This window comes from Patagioenas fasciata, chromosome 2 (assembly GCF_037038585.1).
Source record: "Patagioenas fasciata isolate bPatFas1 chromosome 2, bPatFas1.hap1, whole genome shotgun sequence".
NCBI lineage: Eukaryota > Metazoa > Chordata > Aves > Columbiformes > Columbidae > Patagioenas > Patagioenas fasciata.
Window position 1 is genome coordinate 72,182,190 of NC_092521.1, and position 22,314 is coordinate 72,204,503.

Consider the following 22,314-nt stretch of genomic DNA (forward strand, 5'->3'; position numbering starts at 1 on the left):
TGTGAGCACTGTTGAAGATGATGACATTTGCATTAGACGTGGAAAGCTCAGTTGCATTCTTAAGCAGCTGAGTGAGGGACAGTGAAATCACTGTTCGACCAACTAAGCATTGCGAGTAAAACTTCAGCTCAGTTCCCATGGTAGCTGCCTCAGACCTTTGTGACTTTGGACTGTCTATTTAAAGATAGGACTCCTTTATTCAGGCATGTGACAATCACCGAATTTAACCCCAGAAACAAGGCAGTATTGCTCACTACTGAGATCTGTATTGTTGTAAGTAACCTTTCCTTCATTATCTGATCTAGCTCAGGTACCTCTTTTGTATGCTATAGGCTGTTATTTTAATGTAGGTCATATAAATATTGAATAGAAAGGGATAACTGGATGGTTTATGTCACTTTAAAACTTCTTGTGTTCCAGCTTTTATAAAGACATAAAATCACAATGTGGAAAAAATATGTATCTTGACCAAGTACTAATATTGTAGTCAATGAAAAGAAATTGGAAGTGTCTGAATTATTACTTACACTTTTAAGCACAGCCTTCCTCTTTCTTCTTGTACTCAGGCACAGGCTATTTTTTAAATGAAATGTCAGGTACAAAGCCCTAGTGCTCTTACTGTTGGATTCAAGACAGTATAATACTATTCAGAACTCCCAGAATATTTGTTCTCAAAAGGATATCTCTATTTGTCATTTCAGAAACCACAATATGAATTTTCCTTCTCCTTATCTGTAAAATCACTATTTGAAACATTGGATGCTCAAATAATGGCCTAGGGAAACTGCTGACACACAACTGACACTCTGAAGCAATTAAAATTTATCACCAACATATTTGGAGAGACAGCAGTTCTCTGTTAGACTTTTGCACTCATTCTTCAGCACAGCTTGTGTTACCAAATTAGCGTCCATACTTGAACATAGAGGTAAAAGAAATAAGAACATCAGGAAACAAATACACAAACTTAGAATGAATTCACAATGGCATAAACTATAAAGTTGAGGGATTCTGTCCTTTTACTAGTAATTATTTTGAGAGTGGGTAGGAACAAAGCACTTCAATACTAAACATGAGGCTGGAGGTCAATAGCAACACAAACCCACTTGGCTGCTGCTTATAATGGTTCTTGCTTTATGTTGACACTGAGGGCCTCCCTACCCACTTAGACCTGAGTCAGTGCACTAATATATCAAATCAACCAGATAAAATAAAATTTTGAGATGGCTTGCCGTGCTGGAAGGGGCCACGCTGAAAAAAAATTAATAGCAGAACGCAAAGGACAGGATGAGTTTATGCTGCAAAGGGGAGAGCAAGGAGCCAGCATCTGGTAGTTAGACTGGTGTGGACTGCGGTGGAGCCATCCTGACTGGATGGGAGAAGGAGAGAAGGAGAAGTAACTGTCTGAAACACCCAAGTAGAAATTTCATCCTTACTGTTTACTATGTAGTCTGTAGCTGGAGCCAATTGCTTAAGAATTTTTTTTTTTTTTTTTAAATCTTGTGCGTTACAGTGACATATGCATACCATGTGTTAAAGTAATATGCATACTATAATGAAGAAGGCTTAGGAGGCACCTCATCACAGTATTTCTGTACTTCTGCTACAAAGAGGACTGAGGCTCTCACTTCACAAAGAATCACATGAAGAATACACGTGGCAACAGATAAAAGTTGCACTGGGAGAGGCTTCATCTTAGTATAAGAATTATTTTTTTTTTTTTTTTTTTTTCAGCAACAACAAGTATTCACTAGAACATCTCCAGGGATGTGGTGGAGTTCCCTGCACCAGAGGTTTTTAAGATGCGATTGGACAGGATGGCAGATAATGTCATCTAAGCTCTCTTTCCAATGAAAGGTTAGACAGATGATCTCTGGAGGTCCCTTCCAACCTGGGAGGATTTTCCAATTCTGTGATTCTCTGTTTATTTTGGTTTCTTAATATTTTTAAGTAGAGAAAAATAAAAGTGAAAAAACAACAATACTTACTTATATATATTTCAGCAGGCATAGTGAGACTTCTTATAGGCAAAATTCAAACAACGTATTTTTCAACTGGATTATTTGCCTATGGGAGAAGAAGAGTTGGAGTTGTTCAGTTTCAATGCATCTTTAATGTGCTTCTGATGCTTTCTGTTTACCTTTTTCAGATGCAGATTTTGAGATTTTTTTTTTTTTTTCTCAAAGCCCCAATTCCCACAGACTTTGGATTGCAGAAGGAACTTGGCTTTCACTTGAAAACTGTGACAGATAGAGCCTTGTGGTTTCTGCCAAGCAGATTAAAGTTTATCAAGAGAGAGGGGAGACTGTAAATAATGCCCTGGATGGCCCTTGCCTTGCTGGAGGGTTGACTTCATTGACTGCTTCACACACCATGTGTTTACAGTCACACACCACTGAAGTTTTTCCATTTCTATGGCATCTTCTACCCTTCTCCTAGCTCAAAAACCTTAGAATATGCCTACTGTTTTTCTTTCAAGCACAAAAAAAAATTATCTAAAGTCCCCTTCATGAATTCTAGATTTTAGAAAAGAGTAAACTGTTCCCCAAGTCTTTCATAAGACTTGGGCTTTTTCTTTTTTTTTTAAAAATTTATTATGCTCTGTAAATTATATTGACAATATTATCACATTTTCTTCAGAGTTACAGTTATCTTTGCTTTTATCTATAAATCTTTTCATATTAGCCAGCAATGCTAGAGTACTCCCCAATAGACGGTGTTTCATGAAAGCTTCAAAAGTTTGGTAACTGATGTTAAAATTACTCTGAAGTTCCAGACCTATTGTTTCACTCTCATAATTTTGCCCCACAGGTCCTTTTTTTAAAAAAAATAAATTTAAAATGTACCACTCAGGATACCCACTGAGACTAAATGTCCTGTTTCCATAGTAAAAAGCCGTTAAAGTTTATTTATTTTCTTTAGACTTCTAGTAATGAAACTATGAAGTTACAAAGATAATTTCACCCCCACCTCCTTCCACGCATTTCAATAGCTTTGGGGTAAATGCCACAATGAGTTTTAAAATGAAATTACCTTTCATTTTCAGAAAATAATAACTTCTACCTGTATCAGCCATCCAACAATACTTTTTTTCCTTAAATTAAAATTGAATACGATAAGAAAAGACAACAATGCCTGAGGAACAATACTGACAACAAACAAATAATTGTGTCATTGGAGGAAATCACATATACTGTTTGGTTTGTAAGGCAAGATGTGTACTTTTGAAGCTGAAATACTTGAGACGGAATATTTTTCCATAAATGGTAGAAATAATGGATGGTGACCATCCATTGAAGTTGTGTGACATTTTCCAAATATAATAGATTCCTGATTTAATTTCTGAGTTACTCTAGCTTTTTCAGTGATGGCCTCAGTCCTTTGGGTTGGTTTCACTTTGTCACACTAAGTTCCTTTCCATCTGAGCTGGGTAGCTAACTCCTCCATCTCGTGTAGGGTGAGGGGCAACGGGCACAGACTAAAAGATAAGAGGTTCCATCTGAATATGAGGAGAAATTTCTTTACTTCGAGGGTGCCAGAGCACTGCAACAAACTGCCCAGAGAGTTTGTGAAGTTTCCTTGTCTGGAGACATTCAAAACCCACCTGGACACATTCCTGTGCGATCTGCTCTGGGTGAACCTGCTTTAACAGATGGATTGGACTAGATGATCTCCAGAGGTCACTTCCAACCCCAACCATTCTGTGATTCTGTGTATTACTGAGAAAATAACGTTAAGCAAATGTCAGGGATATATGTGCTGAACGGTCAGGCTCCACATCAGACAGTCGTAACCTTTTCTACTGCAGTTTTCAGGGCTGATAAATTTTGTTACAATCAAAAGGCAGGCAGAATGGGCATCTGAGGTCTGTAAGGTGACCCATCTCTTCTTCATGGTGAAGAATAACACATGGGACTGAGGCTGGAGAAAGGAATTAGGAGAAATAAGAGCCTGAGGGCCTCTCTCACCACAGGCCTGCACGTGGCACTTCACCAGCACTGCCTGTTCTTGTGTCTGGCCATGAAGATCTGGGCCACACCCTCTCTAAGCCTGCAGACCCAAGAAGCCTGTGCTGTCTTTCCTCTGAATCTGGTGCACAGTGTGAATATTTTCTCCTTTCTGAAATAACAATGCTTCTGCTACTAGTAAAAATAGCATGACACACATCACTGCAACTGTACAAAATATCTGTGCATTTGTATTCCTGTGAAAATAAGAACTAGAAAACGGCATAACTCTTCTTCTCCCCTGCAGAAAATTAAAATAATCCCACGGCAATAACTGTGAAGAATGCCATTAAAGTTGTGATAGGCGAAGTTCACATTCAAGATGCTGCTTGCAGTCAGTTACCATGCATCAGCTGAGCCACAGTAGCTACATTCTTAAAACAGCCAAGGGCACTTAATGTGGTCTGTGACGAAAGACGGTTGAACTAAGCCACATTACCATGCATTTGCCATAGTAGAACAACAAAAGACTCTCAGGTTTAGCTGATATAACTTTTAATTGGTGGAAGTTTCAAGCTGTACTTAAATCATTATTTTTCATTAAAATGCACTTGAAAGAGGATGCCAGGATCTTGCTTCTTATGCACCCCTGCATACCTTATGATATATTTCTAAATTGTATAATTACATATTGCTTTTCACAGTTGGGCTCTCCCCTATTTCAGTATGCAAGACAAATCTGTAGTGCACAATTAAGACTTCAGAAAGAGTAGAGGCTCCTGCTTCACAGCTGGGGAGCTCTGTTGGCTCAGGAAAGTGCAAAAATAGACACTGGTGGCTCTTTTTAGCAGCTCCAGGGTAATTTGCCCTGTTGGAAGAGTGCAAAGACTGTTACTTGTGGGCGACTCATGTCACATGCTCTCTAAGGACTGAGCGTTAGTGGTGGCACAGTGACAAAATGCAACAAGTTGCTTTTACCTGTCAACATTCTAGAAAGAAATAGAGAAATATTGCAAGGAAACACCACCTTGAAGTAAATTCTTCCTTTCCCACTGCAGTAAAACTAGTATTAAGTATTCATTTCTCAGACTCCATTTCCCAGTTTGTTACTACATTAGAGGTTTTTTATTTGTGTTATTTCTAGCACAAAGCCTATCATTAGCTACCAGTACTGGTGTGTCAGTAATGCTCTAGAAGGAAAATATTTGTAAACTTAGTGGGCACATTTCAGAACATAAATGTTCCAATGGAAGGAAAGATAATGACTCCTCTAATGCAATACATATATAAAGTATATGTGCATATATTATAGGCTGCCTTTCATTGTAATCTGTTTTTTGCTTCACAGTTTGTCTACAACTACCTGAAAGGAGGTTGTAGCATGGAAGGCGTTGGTCTCTTCTCCCAAGTGGCAAGTGATAGGACAAGAGGAAATGGCCTCAGGTTCCACTTGGGTATTAGGAAAAAAATCTTTATGGAAAGAGGTGTCAGGCATTGGAACAGGCTACCCAGGGAAGTGGTGGAGTCACCATCCCTGGAGGTGTTTAAAAGACATGTAGATGAGGTTCTTAAGAATATGGTTTTACGTCAGAGTTGGACTCGATGATCTAGAGGGTCTCTTGCAACCCAAATGATTCTATGATTCTTGAGAGGCCAGTTTTCATGTAGAGATGAAAAAAGTTTTCTGAGTTGTGATATTGACTAGCAGTATATAGTAAATTACCATATTCTTTTATAAACAGAAAAGCTTTTGAAATGTGTTATAGTCACACTGTTTAATTAACAATGGTTGCTATGGATAGTTTTTTTTACTATTTTTTTTCTTTTCCGTGAACAACATTACTTAGAAATAGGAGACTTCATATGCTGGAACTCTTGAGTCTCTTCTGAAAGTCCCATATTTTTCTCTTCTTTCCACCTTTTATTGTCAACAACCTGAGAGAACAGCAGGATTTAGGCCTAAACACAATTTGAAAAAGAAATACTATGAATTTTTTCAAAGAAGACTTTAGAATATAGGCACCTGTATCTTATTCTGTTTTAATTTCATCCAGCTCTTTGAAAGTTGTAGTTTTAGGTGACAATCATTTTAGTTAACACCAATTACATAAGTGTTATCATTGCTCTAATTCCAGTGGAAGATTTCACAATTAATAGTTTTCTGGAGTAGGAGAAAGAATTAATGAAGGTTATTATTTTTTTCTTATCTCACAGATGTATTTACAATACCTACAGTTAAAATTAAACATAATTAAAGTCACTGGTTATTCACAGAAATGTTCTTAGTCAGATCACTTTAAGCTGCTCTAAGTCCTTACAGCTGAAGTTCTCGCATGACCCATGGTAGAAATATATGTGTGTGTGTACATAGATTCAGAAACAGCCTTGAGCAGTGTTCTTGATGAAAGTATGAGCAATGCTTAAAACCATATTTTGCTCCCATTTGGATAGGTTGTTACTTTGATTTTGTGCTTGTCAGAGAATTTGAAACGCACTCAAAGAGGCTCCAGTATAAAATATTCAGTAACTTAACTTTCAGATTGCTGCCTTATGTACCACCAGCAAACTCTTTTGAATGATAGTTGTCATAATCCTAATTCACTAAGGAAACAAACAGAATGTTTTTTACAATTATCTCAATCAAGGAATGGATTCTGGACATTCCCAGAATTGGAGTAGCACAACCACTGCACATTAGATCTAATGTATCAGGAGGTTGTCTCAGTGTGCTTATTTTATTTTCTTCAGCTTTTCAGACACTAAAAAATCAGGACAATGACAAATGCTACTGTAGTTTCTTCTGAAGTCTTCTCTTCTGGGGAGGGAAGATAAAATGTTATAAATATGAGGAGAAAATATGAGGATTGATTCTCATCTTATACCTGACTTAAAGTCTTAAGGCAAGCACTTAAAGAGAGTTTAACTGTGACCAGGTGAAATTTTCCATTAACACATTGTTAAATGAGACAAGTCATGTGATTAGAATTAACATGTACTTAAATAATGTGTTGAATTAAGCTTTAAGTCTTAAATACAAAGTGATTTAATGTAATAGTCACATTCAAAACCAGAAAGCTTTGTTTGAAGACAACCTGGAGGAAAACTGAAAGACACATTTCCTAACAGAAACCAGGCAAAATTATGTAGATGCTGGAAGCATAGTTCTACTTTCTAATTAAGGTCTCTAATTACTTAAACTATTCTGCACAATCATTTTCCTTTCCTTCCTGTAGTGCTGAGAAGTCACAGGGAGACCTGCTTACATCCATCAGCTTGCTGCATTCACATATAAAATACGGCATGGCCCACAAAGAAAGACAATTCTTTGTGGTTTATAATTAGCATCACAATTGGAGACATTAGATTTTCGCTCTCTTCCAACCCCACTTCTGGCTTCAGACCATATTGCTGCCAGAACAAAATGCCAGAAGGTTTAAAAAACAGTATTTGGTAGCTAGTGCAGGAATAGAATAGCTGTTTTTCCCAGGAAGATTTAAGATTATGGCAATGTTGCAGCACTAGATTGAAAAGGGTCCCTTTTGATAAAGGAGTTAACAGAAATTAAAGGAGTAACTGCTCACTTAGCAAGGTGAAGAAGTGACAGAATGGATCTGGAAGTGATGAACATACCTAGCTCATTACAAAGCCTGCAGCAAGAAGCAAATCTTCATTCATTTTCTATATGTGCTTTACTCAGACCTGCTAGCTAAGTACCAGGTTTTGATTGCTCTTGATGGTTATAGTTTAGAAGCCTCTTTTGCAGGTGACCACTTACAGAACAGTGTCAGAAAATTATGCTTTTTCCTGTCCGATTTGCTTTTCAGGAAAAAAAAAGTTACAAATAGGTGTTGAGTTTTTAACTTCTCCTCTGTTTTTCTGTGGCTGTGGGTACATGCCTTGTGAAGTCCATTCTGTGTCTTTGGTGCTAAGAATATTTTTTTTTACTGCATTGAGGAGTTAGGTGGTGAAAAGACAAATGTTTTTGTTTTAAGTTGGACTTAAATGCAAGCTGAACTTATCAGTAAGCATTTGGTACTCAAACCTTGGTGTATTTAGAGGCATAACTTTAGCTAATGAGGGGAACACAAATGACTTGCTGTGTGTAAGTGCCTCCAGAACTAGTGAGCAGTTGTATGAGGGCTTCTGTTTGCCTTGGACTTGATCTGTTGGCAGTAGTTCAAATCTCAGGTTAGGTTCTGATCGCTTTCTGTCATTTCTAGAATATTGTCATGTTGGTTTTGTCATATCAGGCTTGGCAGGTGCAATGTGTCTGATACAACCTTCTACAACATGCTGGGCTAGCTGTAAGTCACCAGTGCAACAGATGTGTGGGTGCTCAGCTGGTGGTTTGAATTTACTGTGGATTTGTGAGCCCTGTGTGTCTGGGACACCTGCAACTGTGCAACTTGAGTTAACCAACAGTCTTTAGCAAGAAAGGACTTCCAGAGGCTGATAAAAAAATGATCAGGACTGCATTTGTATGAGTGTCTGGAGGGACTGTTGACAGGGCTATATAATCGCAGGTTCTTGGCACTAGTGAGTGCTGGTATGCTCCCGTTGCTGTGTTGACTGGCTCTTATGGGGTGGTAACAATGGAAGTAGGGGTGGTAATGAGGGAGAAAGCAGTGGGATGGGAAATGCCATAGCTTTAAGGAAGAGATTCCAGATACAGAAGAGGAACTCTTACTTGCATTGCTGTTAGGTGCCCTAGAAAACTTTCAGAACAGCAAATTATTCAAGGCATGCTGTGACATTATTTTTTGTCATCACTCATCAAATAGGCATAAGCCCTTTAATAACAACCATCTGGAGTTTGTGGTATTGTAGTACTGAGCAATAATATCTGTGCTTTATGTGCCCCAGTCAAGAGAATGATAATTGCACGTGTTTTGAAGTGGAAATAGAAATTATGTGTACGTAGCACATAAATGCTGACTGCATAGAGCAATTGTTGCATGCACGGACAGCGTTGTGTCTCTGTCTGGAAAGCACCTGGTTTGGTGATTCCCACTTATTGGAGCATCTCCAGGAGATAGAGCCTTATTCCTGAAAGGAATGACAGTGGTGCATACAGACCCATAGGCAGACAGTCTCCAGCATTCTTTTTTGGTGAAAAAAATAAGTAATTCAAGTCCTACACCAACTTGATTCATTTCTGGTTTAATACAATTACTGCATATCAAATAAAGTGGAAGCAGATAATTGCCACTATATCCCTGACAGAAATCTTCCGAGTTATATTTCCATAGCTGGCAATTGTTGTGCTAATGTGTATATAAGCTTGTGAAAATGTCTGCTTTATTTTTACTCTTAAATTTCTTTCTCCCTTAGAAATGCTGTATAACCTAGTTATGGCTTCCATTGTGATAGCTCCTTCCAAATATAACCTTCTCTCTCAGGAAGTTGCCAAGACAAGATTTTGTTGTTGTTGTTGCTGCTGAGTTTTTTGTTTGGTTGGTTGTTTGTTTGTTTTTTTTTTTTCTGAGATATAATGAACGTGATCAAAACTGATGGGTAAAGTTACAGATAGGAACAAATTCAAACTGATAAATCAGGTATAATTCTTTACATGTTTTTAACTTACTGGCTACCATTGTTATTTTTTTACTTAATATCATTGACTAGAAGTTTCTGTAAATTAACAGTCTGCATTTCATTGTTGTTTTTTTTAATCATAATTTGTATATTAAAGTGAAGACCTTTTTGGGTATCATTTCAATTAAAGAGGTAAATCTACAAAAAGTTTTAGCTCCAATTATTGTGTTTTAAATGGTTCTCCCAATCTGCATAGCATCACTTGTACTATTAGTGAAAAGAAAATGTAGGCAGTTTTCATCTCACCTATTGCACTTGAAATGACACCTTACAAGAATTACCACTGGCACAGTACAATATTAGATGCAACATATTTTACTCTTGTAGTGGGTTTTGATGTTTTTGAAGTGATGAAACTAATTATTCTCAGCTAGATTTTTTCAGTGTTTCTCTTTGGCAGGTGAACAGCGCAGCAGCATGAGCAGCAACAATGGCATGTCCAGCTTTCACTGAGGAACTTAAACAGTGAGGTACATGGCTACTGTCTCACTCACAGAATGCCAGAAATGGAAATTCACTTTGGTGTTGGAGAGACATGATGGGTGATCTGCTCCAGACAGGCAGTTCCTACTTCCTGTGTCAGAAACAGAGACAACCTGGAGGCTTATCTGAAAAATCTCTCTTGACTAGATATGTTTGTGAATGTTCAAAGAGTCTTCACCTAGGATTATGGTGTGGCAAAGGAACACGTTTTAGGGACTCCAAAATGGCAAGAACAATGAGGAAATAATTCAACCAAAGAGAGAAGGTAGCTGAACATATTAACTAACATGTTCAAAAAAATGGACATCTGGTCAAATTATTTGTAAGATTTAATAACCAGAGGGAATCTCACGCTTACCTCAGATTAAATTATTTTGAGAGTTAACAATTAGTTTTTGATGCACCATTGTATATGCTTTTGATTTCTTATTCCTAAAATACTTACAATCAGTTTTATAAAAGTGTTGGCATATTATCTTTCCCTAAGATGCTAGAAAAACAATCCCAAACTGACAGTAGTAGAGCAGATAGGGAAATCAAGGAGGCAGACAGCTTAAATTAATGAGGATCAGGTTCACCCTGGGTGGGAAGATTATGAGAGGAGAACTACAAACTACCCTAAGTTAGCTTTATCAGCAAATGTCTGGAGCAGGGTTTGTACAATGATGCTTTACTGCTTTGGTAGAAGTCATTAGCTGTCAGTAATGGGCAGCTCATTAAAAGCAGATATGATGATGGGTATACAGACAAACAGAACCACATCTTATAAACAGTGGCATACAAATAGACTAAAAGATAATGTTTTCAACCTATGTGATGTTCTCTCCAGGTTGTCATTTTTCTGTCTGAGACTATTTTTGACACTTAAATTAAGCTTTTAAAACTTTATAATGGTTCCCAGTACTTAACGCAGCAACAGGAGGAAAATAACTTCCTAGGTTTCACTGTTGAAGCGTAAGTATTCTATTTTCAAAGCAGTTTTCTTCGAATTTCAGAAACTAATATCTAAGAAAATGCAGAAGCTAAGTGGAAGTGTCCAAAGGTCCTTTTTGCTTTTTTTCAAGCAGTGATTCCACGTCTGGACTACCAAACTGTCTCCTGTCTCCTTCAAAACCAATAAAATACCAGTTTTATGTGTTAGCAATCTCTGAATTTGCATGTGACCCAGTCATTAAAAAAGATAACGTGCAACTCACTAATGATTTTTTTCCTTTTGTTTTAGGAAAAAAGGACATTCAGCTGCCACAGTAAGTGAATGAAGATGACGTATCTGGCTGTTAATACCTGCATTGTACCTTCAGTCACTCACTACTGAATACTTTCTAGGTAAATGTGGTAAGAAAAATTAGGAATGCTTGAAATAATATCTATTTTAACTCAGTTCTCGGAGAACAAACCTGAAGTCACTGTATCATTCTATGTGAAGGTGAGGTAGACCATAAGCCTTGTTTTGTACTCTGGGGCTATAGAATTCCAGCTGGCCCCAGCTTGCTTGGAGGTGCTCTCTGCCTGCATAGCCAGGAGTTGAGACACAATCAAGAATCTGCTCCCCGGGAGTATAATTGGACTGAAGTACAGTTACTTGCTGTGCAAATTAATCTTTTATGAAGGCTGCTGAAGAGCAGGACAAAGTGCTTGTTTCATTGATTTGACACAGGACGTACTATTCTCATCACTGTATGACACATTCTCTAAAATAAAGGACGGATGATTGGTCCTGGCAGGAGAGATATTCACAAAGGGCCTTTCTTCCAGCCCCCTGCCTCATCCCTGCTTTTGAACACTCTTCTCAGTGGCAACTGTATCACAGCAGCTCCTGCTACTGCAAGATTAAAGACAGAAGGCCCTCTTTCTGCTGTAAAAAGTGGAACCTGTATTCTATCTGTATACAGTCATACGCTATGTGCAGAATGGCTTCCCAAGTTCAAGTCAAGAAACAGTATTTTCCACTGCACTCTGAGTGCTAATTTTGTCAATTCTGTTTCTCTTTCCCAGAAGTCCATTGCAACTATACTTGAACAGATGTTTCTTTTCATCCTATACAGTCATTTTCACCATCATAAAACTACTGATTTTGACAGTATTGGTAAATAATGAGGGAGGGGGAGAAAAAAATTGTTGTCAGGGAAACATAGCAAAAAAAGCATTTTCTCTTAGTTAACTGATAAAAGTTGGAAGGAGTTTGTACCTTTTGAAAAATCTACATCTATGTTTTTCTTTTATTTGTTCATTGTAAGTCTATTTTTAAAAGTTCTTACTGAAAACGTTTAGATTGTTTTACCTATACAGAGCTGGGAAATACAGGACCCAAACAAATACAACAAACTGCAAAGTAGTCACAGAGGCTAACTTTAGCTTAATGAACTAATCTTTTGTGTATTCAGTAGGGAAGGAGTCAGAAAAAGGAGGTGTGTATTGAGTGTGGCTGGGAAAGAGTTATATTTGTGTTGGGTTTTGTTAGGGTTTTTTGAGTTGCAACTAGAATAAAAAGAAAATACAAACAAACAAACAAACAAACAAAAAACAGCTCTCCTCCCCCCAATCCAGCCAAACAAAAGCCACGTACAACTCACCCTAAAAAAACCAAACAAACAGAAACAAACAAACAAGAAACCAAAACCAAACAGCAACAAAACACTTCTCTGTGAATTGTAGAGAAGCCAGAAAATCTTTTAGAGTCCTTATTATGTTGCCTTGTTCCAAGACCAAAAGAGTATGGAAGTAGTTATGATACTGACTGTAAATTTCATAGGCATGGCAGAACTTGAATATGTTAGTGTGAAGAGTGTTGCTAGGGAAGTTTGGTCTCTGCAACAGTACCCAGTTGTTACCCTTAAGTCTTTACAAAAATTAAAATGATTGAATATTTTTCTGTTGAGAGATGTAAGAGTAATGTTGAGATTTCTCATATTACATGACTGATTTTAGATTTAATAACATTTCCAATGGCATAGCCAACAGGGAAGTAAAAAATGGCTTTGCGTATAAACTGAAAAATTGTTTCTTGCTTCAGTGCTAAGTGTGTCTGTAATTTTATCAAATTGAAATACTTCTGCAGCTACAGTAAGATTGTGTAATGAAGCACAACTGATGATGCTATAGTCTTCCTAATATTAACATTATTACTCAAACACAAATTCATGTGCATCTTTTGGGGTATGTAGTAATGAAACTAGTTTATTTTGTCTTCTGAGTGCTGTGTCTTTTCATTGAACATTTGGTGTTATATCATATTTTCAGATAACAGAGAGAAAAGTACCTGCTTTGGAGTAATAGATTTTAAGGTCAGAAACAAGCTATAAATGAGTAGGTCCTGCATTCAAGCATGGAGGCTCAAAGAGACAGATTATTTCATCCTTACAGATCCAATCTAATAGAGAATAGAATAACTTCCTATCAGTTTCCATGCTAGTTGCCTATGCATCCACTTTTTCTAGTTTTCTTACTTGTGTGTATGTGTGTCCTTTTACCCAGACGGAGTTGTGTAGCTGAATAATTCTCACCTGTGTGGTTGGTCTCTCATCTTTCTTGCTCTCTTACCTATTAGCTGTACTCATACCTGTGGCTGGAAGGGAGGCTTCTACAATGTATGTTCATCAGTATTTGCAAACATAATACAATACAAATCTAGCTATCTAAACAGTCAAATGTCTAAAAACTCCCATCCTAATACTAAGACCAGAGAAATGTGTGCATTCACAGCAGTTTTCACATGGTGTTTGGAAGACTTGGATAACCAGTAAATGCCATGCATGTTTTAGTGTCAAACATGGAAATAGATGGCTGGCTCTCAGAACAGAGCCATGAAACCTGTGTGAGGGCACTGGTTCTCTGTTGTGGAGGAGGTAGTACTGGTGGGGAAGAGTTCAGTGATTTGAGGCAGAAGGATGAACTGGATTCTGACAATCAGAGTCTATGTGTGGGTGTGAAGTGCCTAGAACAAGCCACCTGTGAAACAACATGGGTGAACCTCAGACACCTTGGGGTCAGGACTTAATACAACCTCTCAAAATGAAGCAGTGCCTGAAATGAAATAAGATCTGCTTTTTTCTTGACATTACTTTTCAATTGACATTACTTGAAGGTTTAAGGTTTGTGGGGTTGTTTGTTTGTTTGTTTTCTAAGGTCGGAAATAATAAAAATAAGTGTTGAAGTAATATAAATATTTACCTTTCTTCCTACTTATTGCTGCACTTCTCTTCTTGTACTTCTACTTTCACATTCCAGCTCCCTCACCTGAAACCTCATCAACAGGATGACAACAAATTTTACTGCTGAACTATTGACTATAACACTGAAAAAGTCAATTTTCCCCATCTGTTCTTTGCTGATGTCTGGGGCAATGTAGGCAAAACATAAAGGGAGAATGAATTATGGATGAAGATCTTATAATAGAAAAGGCAACTGTCTGAAGAACCTTCATAGAAGAATGCATAAGGTGAGTTTTTCCTTCTAATCAACTTTGTAAGTCTAGAAATGCTTTTCACAGCCGATGTTAAGAACTGTGTGTCTGGTCTTTGTATGTGTATCTAAGACTTCACTAAACATAGGCATGAGCAGATACAGAAAGATGATCATGGAGCAGAATAACCCAATAGGGGCACTAGAATGAAACTGGACTGAATGTTTTTCACTGGTACTATTTGGAATTGCCAGAAGATGAGAAGTGAGAAAATATGCAGCTAATACCAACAGTAGAAGGGCAGTCAGAATTTCTGGAGTACCTAGTCTTCGATGATTATACTCATTATAAAATATTCCCATAAAGATAGAAATCCTAACACGACAAATGAGGAAATAGAGAATAAAATCAACTGGGAGTAGTGTCGGAGGGGGAGGAGATAGGGAGAAAAGGAAAAACCATTATGCTTCAGTATTTTTTTGTGTCTTATTGTCCTTTGCAGACTTCAAGAAATAATGTTGTAATGATTAGGGAAGGTGTCCACAGTATTTACTAAATGCAACAGTATTGAGAAATCAAAGTATTTGGTGTGAGATCAAAATGTAGATTAAAATTGACAATGTAAAGTCAGTACTAATGTAGAGTTGTAAGATGAAGACTTACCAGTATAGCAGACGAGAAACTAGATAATAAGAACAGATAGGAAGAATAATTTACCAATGGAAAAAGCTTGAGGAACAGCCAAACAACAATTACTCTCTACTGCAGCTGAAAGTAATGGAGGTAGTTGGGGGCATAGATCCCCAAGTGTATATTGAATTTCAATAACTGAATTACCAACACTTAATGTCATCTATAGCAGTCAACTGGGAATCAGTGGATATAAAAAGGCCATTTGAGAGAATTTCTTGAATAAATTAATATCAATTAGATTGATTAATCCAATGATGAATTAAAAAAAAAATAAAAAGAACTTGATAGATAAAAGAAAAGGTAAATTGGAGACAAAATTGCAGCAAGTGACAAGCACCTTTTTCTCCTGTGTAGGCTTTAAAAGAGTGAAGATGACAGGCTAAGTGGGAAATCTTCACCTTTATTACGATGTCTCTAAGGTAACTAGAAATCTAAGAGTAAATTTGGTCGTTAGCTGTAGATATGTTATTGAGAAATTTCATGTTTTGTGATTTTTTTTTTAAAGGGTATATTGTAAGTCATATAATACAGGGCTACTATTTCAGAATTGTGACAAAAATAAAGTTCTTACTGCCAGCTTTCATATCCAACAGGTCTGATTTATGAAGCATAAGGACATGAAATGTCTGCAGTAGTATTGTGTTGCTTGGTAAAGGAATTAAATATTCTGAATGTCTGGCTGATTGGCTTAATTCCTGAAATAGCACAACACTATTCTTATTTTGCTATCAGTGAAAGGAAAGAATAAAAATCAGTTTGTGATGAGCAAAAGGCAGGAAATCCATGGAAAAGAGTGGAAGCAGTTCCTTGATGCAATGACCACTAAAAGCTGTCGCTGCCCATCTTCTTGTCCTTCTGAGCCACTGCACTGCACATAATGTTCAATCATCAAATGGAAGATGTTATTTAAATGTAAGGCACAATAAAAGAAAAATCCATGTTGTTTTCAAATATGTTTATGGTCCCAGAAAGTCCAAGGGTACTTGGGCTTTGCTTTTAACATGACCAGTCTTAAGGATTCCACCAAAGTAAACTTAAACACAAATGAGGTACTTAATTAGTAACTCATGCAACTAAGAAATGTATACCTTTAACTAGTTCTAGCTGGGTTTGAATCTTTCTGATGATTAGTGGCCTATTTCAGTCCTCTTGGGGTTTGCTTTTTTTTTTTTTTTAATGTTCCTTTTTTTTTTTTTTTAACCTTTAATAAACTTTGTGTTCGTAGGTATATAAACAAAACAGAGACCCAGGACACACTTTTTCTCTAGAATAAAATGTAGAAATTTGAATGTAGTATTTCAAGGAAAGAAAGTGTATGAGTAAGCTGCACTCACATCTCACCACCAGCAGAGCCACAGAATTACAGAGGTGGGGGAGAGAAGATCCATAATGGGGAGTAGTTTTGGGGTTCTTCTAGATGAGTTTATAGAGTACCCTCTTACAGCTTTTCAGAGAACTTGCTTCAAAGTCTTCCAGTGTAGGATAGGTGGTTAAAATTGGTCATTTTCATCCTTTTTCAGCGTAAGTGGGAGGCAAATATGGGTGTCCTAAGGAACATCTGTGACTCTCAGAGTGGGGAGTGGATGAGCAGATGTAATTTATGTAGGAAAGGCAGAATCTTTTTCAGGTTTATACACTGTGATAGCTCCAGTAATGCAGGTACACCTTCTGGGGATCTGAGTCCAAAGAAGCAGGTCCAGGCACAGGTGAAATTGATGTAGTGAGCAAAGCAATAAAGATATGAATAATTGAACAGAAGACGTAACAGTCTCTTAGAATAGCTGCAGAAGAATATTGAACCTGGAGTTTTGGGTTCAAAAACTCTAACAATAATGAAAACATTTTTAACTGAGAGTTTGTGCCAATGTACAATATATGATACAGCTTCTTTGTATTTACCATTAAGAAGTGCAACTATAATCCCTTTAATCATAAGCAGTAAGCAACAGGATAAACCAATTTATTACTGAATCTTCATCTGATTAACTCATATCACCCTTGTCCAATGTATTATGCTATATATAGATTCTGCATTCTAAGATCATCACCAGCAGATGAGTCTTCACTATTATTAGCTGTAAGTGGCAAATAGATGGTATGTACTAAAATGAAGCAATATATTAATACTTCTGGCTTTTTCTTGAATATTAATATTTTGGCACTCCTTCGAATTTGTGTAGTGCATCTACTGAAAGTAACAAATAATGAATCTCTTCTTTTGCAAGTTATCAGTTATATGTACACAGTTTTATAATTTTGTTTTCTTGGCTTATCCACTGGGCAAGATATTAGATGTAAACGTCTTGTGTTGTTGGAAATGTAGTTTGTCTTCTAGAAACAGTACCTTCCAGAAATATACCCATTCTTTTCTTTGTTCAGTTTCAGTTCCACATGTGTGATCTTTTGGTGTGGATAAAGTCATCTTAAATGCATTTAAAAATTACTTCACTTTACAACATTCAGATTTGTTTTTAGCTATGCTAATTCAAATTACATAGAAAACCCCTAGATTCTTCCATATCAAACTCTACATCATCTGATTTGTTTTGTTTTGTTTTTCTAGTGCCTTCCTCTTCCTTTTGTCATTAGTAATGATGTTGCCCTAACTCAGAGTGTTTACATCCTGGATATTTAGATTTATCTTTGTCCTTGTCTCCTGCATCACACATTAAAGCATAGTGGCAACTTGTATACTGCAGAACTGGATTGAGCTTCTCTTCTGTTAAATGTGCAGAGTATACTCACATTAACATCATAACTAGGAGAAGAAGTTTTTATTTCTTGAATTAATGTCTCCCTGTTGTCCCCGCTAAACTGTATTTTTGTTTTGCATCCTGAAACAGTTCTGGGTTGAATGCATTGGATTACTTTTGAATGAACCTAAATCAGGAGATATCCTTCAGCTGCTGAAAGGGATTCAGTCCACAGGGCAAAACAAGCAAACAATAGTTTGTTAGTTCAAAAACAATCCTGCAAATGCAGTGGATTCACTCTTTGTTTTGGATAAATAATTTAATTTTACACATTTTAGTGAAAATGTCAAACCACATTTAAAAGGAATAGTTTAGGTAAATTCACCTGTTCTTTTACTGTATGGCGAGTCAAGAAAGAAGGCCAAGAAAACTTGTGCTGTAATATTTTAAATAAATATGGGGGTTTTTTGTTGTATTTTTTTTTCTCAAAGCTAAGGTGAAATTTCATGGACAAAATGACTATATTTGATAGTTTATTTAAAAAATCGAACTTGACATTATTCATCTCTGATCCTGTAGTCATAGTAAACTTGAGCAAGCTTTTTAGGAGCTCAGACCTGTTCACTTATGGGTCTAAAATAAGTTTGCTTTCCTACTTTTTAGTTGATTTTTTTTTTTTGAATGAAATTTGTTTGTTTGTTTGTTTGTTTGTTTGGTTTGGTTTGGTTTGGTTTGGTTTGTGTTCAGCTGAGATCAGAGAGTGATCCTGTCTCTCTTGGCACTGGAAAAGTTTGTGCTCAGTCTGACCTTGAAGTTCTGGGTTCTTCTAAACCAAATCCAAGAGACATAAAATAAATGTAAGCATAGGAAAACGTGAAATTAGAAAAAAACAGGATGTTGGATTGCTTAGGGCTGTAAATTGTACAATTTCCCTTTCTCTTTTCATTGTTGTTGTTTTTTGTTTGTTTCCTTTAAAGAACAGTCGACCCTTCTTGCCCAAAGAAATAAGTTCTTGTATAAGTTTAAATACCTGTTCCTTGGAGACAGTACAAACTTATTGAAGAATTTGTTGAACAACTTGCTTTCTGAAAATATAAAATATCTGACAGATGTTATTTTACAGTTGATTCAATATTATATATTGTATGAGACTTCCATCCCTTCTGGAAAACTGACACAGATAGTATAAGAGTGTGTTGTACTGCATGCTGTGGAGTTTTCTAGTATAAGTGATGAAATGGAGAAAAGTCTATTTGGAAACCAGTTCAGGAACTTTTTTTAGCATATATGCTTGGTCAATGAAAGAGTGATTTAGCAAACTAGTATCACATTAACTACAAATCAGATGCTCCAGGTACTTAATCCCATGACCTTATTTGCATAATTATAGGAACTCCACTGACTAAAGTTACTCATGCTTTCAAATGTAATACCAATCTTAGGCCTTGTTTGAGGTTCATTTTTATAATGTGTTGCTCCAAGATCATCTCTGATGGTTTCTGTTGACATTCAGTGTGGTGGAGACTGTCCTGGGCTTTTCAGGATGCGCCTTTAATAAATAAGGAAGCAGTAACTCTGTTAATACAGTCATACAATAGTTCTCACTAGAATGTGAGAAGGACTCTTCAGCTATTTCTAACAAGAATTGAGACACATTTAGCAGAGAAGATTTTTGGCACAGGATTTCTAAGCTCTCACTTGACATTGATATAAGGAGATAAGTAACAGCTTCTAACTGGAAAGTAATTTAGCATCTTTCCCCAGAGTAAAAGGGTGTTAACTACCTTCACCAGAAAGCCTGCAAAAACCACTACTTAATAATAGGAAATTGATTTTTCAGAATGCAAAATCTCTTTAACAAAGACTTTAAGATACTTATTGACAGATCAGGAAGAAGTTGGCCTGATATACAGAAGACAAACAAAATGCCTAGATCACTTACTTGTTAATGAAATACTTGTTATGAATGAGAATCAAGTTCTTAAAGGCTTCATTCTGCCTCAGCAAGGTGGATTTTACTGACACATAGACCTCATTCACACCTTCTATGCCTCAGTTTGTAAATGTAGCATCAGATCTGGACTGGTGACAGTGATTCATTTGCTCTACCCAACACAAAAAAGCCAGTGGACATCAGTCTGTCCAGAGCACCTCAGTTAGCTTACTTCTGCAAGAATGAGTGAATGAATCTTGAGAGACTACAGAGATGTCTTGGCCAAGCAAGGCAGCTGTGCTGGTTTGACTGAAAATGAGCTAATTTTCCTTCAGGCAGTTAGAAACCTTTTTTTTTTTTTTTTTTTTTTTTTTCTGTAGCTAGCTCAGTCGTTATTAGGATTTAGTTTGAGAACAAGAAGATAACACCCTGGGACAAAGCTGTCTTAGAACCAAGGACATTATGAGTGCTCTACCCATGGGTGTGAGGTGGCTACTAAAGGGGACATAGATAGGGCAGACCATGACTGACATCCAGACTGATCAATAAAAACATTCCATGCTATAGGTGTCATGCTTCGTGTTGGAATCTTCCATGCTATAGGTGTCATGCTTAAGGAGTGTTGGGATCTTCCTGCTAAGTCCTTTCCTTGTTTGATCAGAGCCAGGATGGAGACCTGTTCAGGAGAGTTCTGTTCAGGACTTCCTTTATTTGGCCTTTTGCCATCCTGCCATTTTGCAGAGGCCTCTGGGCTTTTTTAGCCTTTTTTCTCTCTCTGGGGTCAGCTGTTTGGACCAACTGCTGCTTCCTGGGACTAGCTGTTTGGTGCAGATGCAGTTCCTGAAGAATTGCATTGAGTATCTTTTAAATTCTATGACTATTTAAAATATATATATTTACTAGTAGTGTATTAGTATCTGTTAGTTTATTAAACTGTTTATCTCAATCCAGGTTTCTCCCCTTTTGATTCTCTCCCCTATTTGGGTGTGCGATGTGGGGCGTGAGTGAGTGGCTATTGTGATTATATTGCTAGCTTGGGTTGAACCATGACAGCACTTCACATAAAATGTTAGGTGGTGGGAATATGCATCTTAATGGTTCATCATTAGTATAATGAACATATGATTTCCTGGCACTGTAGGGGTTGTGTGAAGTATGATAAAATAGAGCTAGCTGCTGGGTTTAAGCCCAGGAATAGTTGATACCTGTGAATTGTAACTAAATTTTATAGCTAATTTATTTGATCATGATAGTGCTCGTTCAGTATAACATTGAATGCTATGAGGAGGTCAAGAAGAAGTATCCTGAAAAACGAGTATGACAAAGAAGTAGATACAAATTCATTAAACTTCAAGAATTCTACATTTAATTTGCCGTAATATAGAAATTGCATTTAAATTCATTATTTCTAAATATTTCATATGCTTCTAATAACCTAATCCACAAATCCATACTGTGCAGTGCCACCTCTCTCACCCAGATACATTTAGAGAAATGTGTGCCTGTTTGTTTTATTTTGGTCCTTCCTGTCTTACAGCATATACTATTATCTTCTTTTCCTAAAATAAGACTGTTTAGGGCTGTTCCATGGACATTGTTGCAAACATATTTATTTTTTAAACTATTGTATATTCATTTGCACTCACATCTTGTCCTCTCTGTCTGGTTAGCTTCATGTTGTGGTGGTCTCCATAGATTTTGCTAGATGAAGAAGGATTTAGCCTCATTCTGATCTGCTCCAAAGACCACCAAAATCATAGGGGAAAGTTGCCAGTGAGAAGAATTTGCTTTGGATCAGTCTCTTTGACTGAAGATATTTTTTTTTCATTACAACAGATGTCTTTTCTGAACAGTAAAATATTCTGATCTCCACTTCTTCCACTGGTTGGTGCCTCAGAACAGAAAATTATCTAAACCATTGAAGATTTTCTTCTGTATTGGTAATGTTTATTACAGAATGTTTTTTGTTCTTACAAAATGAGAGCCCTTTTTAACATTGTTTAACACACTATGATAGTAAATTAAACCTCTCTATCTTCTAGACCTTTGGTAGTGTTATTTTCAAACTTCTTGGACTTCTAAGTAGTCCTTGATGGTGGAATCTGAAAGTAAATGTTTATTGGTTGACATCAAATATGTGCCTCTTGGCATTCTCTCTTCTGCCAAAACCCATGTGAAGCTTGTAGTTTGCAAATTCAGCAGGCAACTTTGTTCTACCCTAATGAGGAAAAATATAGTCGTTAGGGTAGCCATTGTTTTTAATGTTTAAACTTATTGTTGAAGGGATTATTGTTGCAAAATTATTATTTCTGACAGAACACACTGCTTACCTGGTTAATTACTTTCTTGCTTTCATTTTTATTGATACAAAGTGCTGTAAAAGTTCAAATAAGAGGTTGGTTGCAAATTTTCTATTAATGCTCTTTAGGTCTGCTTATAACACAGACACTTCATTATTTAAAATTTTATGTTTGACTTTCTATTTTCAGACTTGTGTTGTAAAATACTTGGTTTTGTACTAAGTGGCTTACCAACACAATGGAAATCAATGGGAATTTTTAGAAAATT

At 36.7% G+C, this 22,314-nt stretch overlaps 1 long non-coding RNA gene across 6 annotated transcripts in view; it reads left to right on the forward strand.

The window, feature by feature from the left end:
* Positions 1-206: 206 nt before the first annotated feature.
* The window catches only part of LOC139827192 (uncharacterized), a 76,410-nt gene continuing 54,302 nt past the window's right edge, over positions 207-22,314 (forward strand). For 3 of the 6 annotated variants that reach the window (XR_011737497.1, XR_011737500.1, XR_011737501.1), the window contains exons 1-4: positions 222-273; positions 11,248-11,351; positions 14,253-14,463; positions 15,475-15,539. This is a non-coding gene — a long non-coding RNA (uncharacterized lncRNA). Of the gene's footprint in view, positions 274-1,734; positions 1,858-9,935; positions 10,013-11,247; positions 11,352-14,252; positions 14,464-15,474; positions 15,540-22,314 lie in introns of those variants that run through there. The other 3 variants (XR_011737498.1, XR_011737499.1, XR_011737502.1) reach the window with 3 other exon arrangements.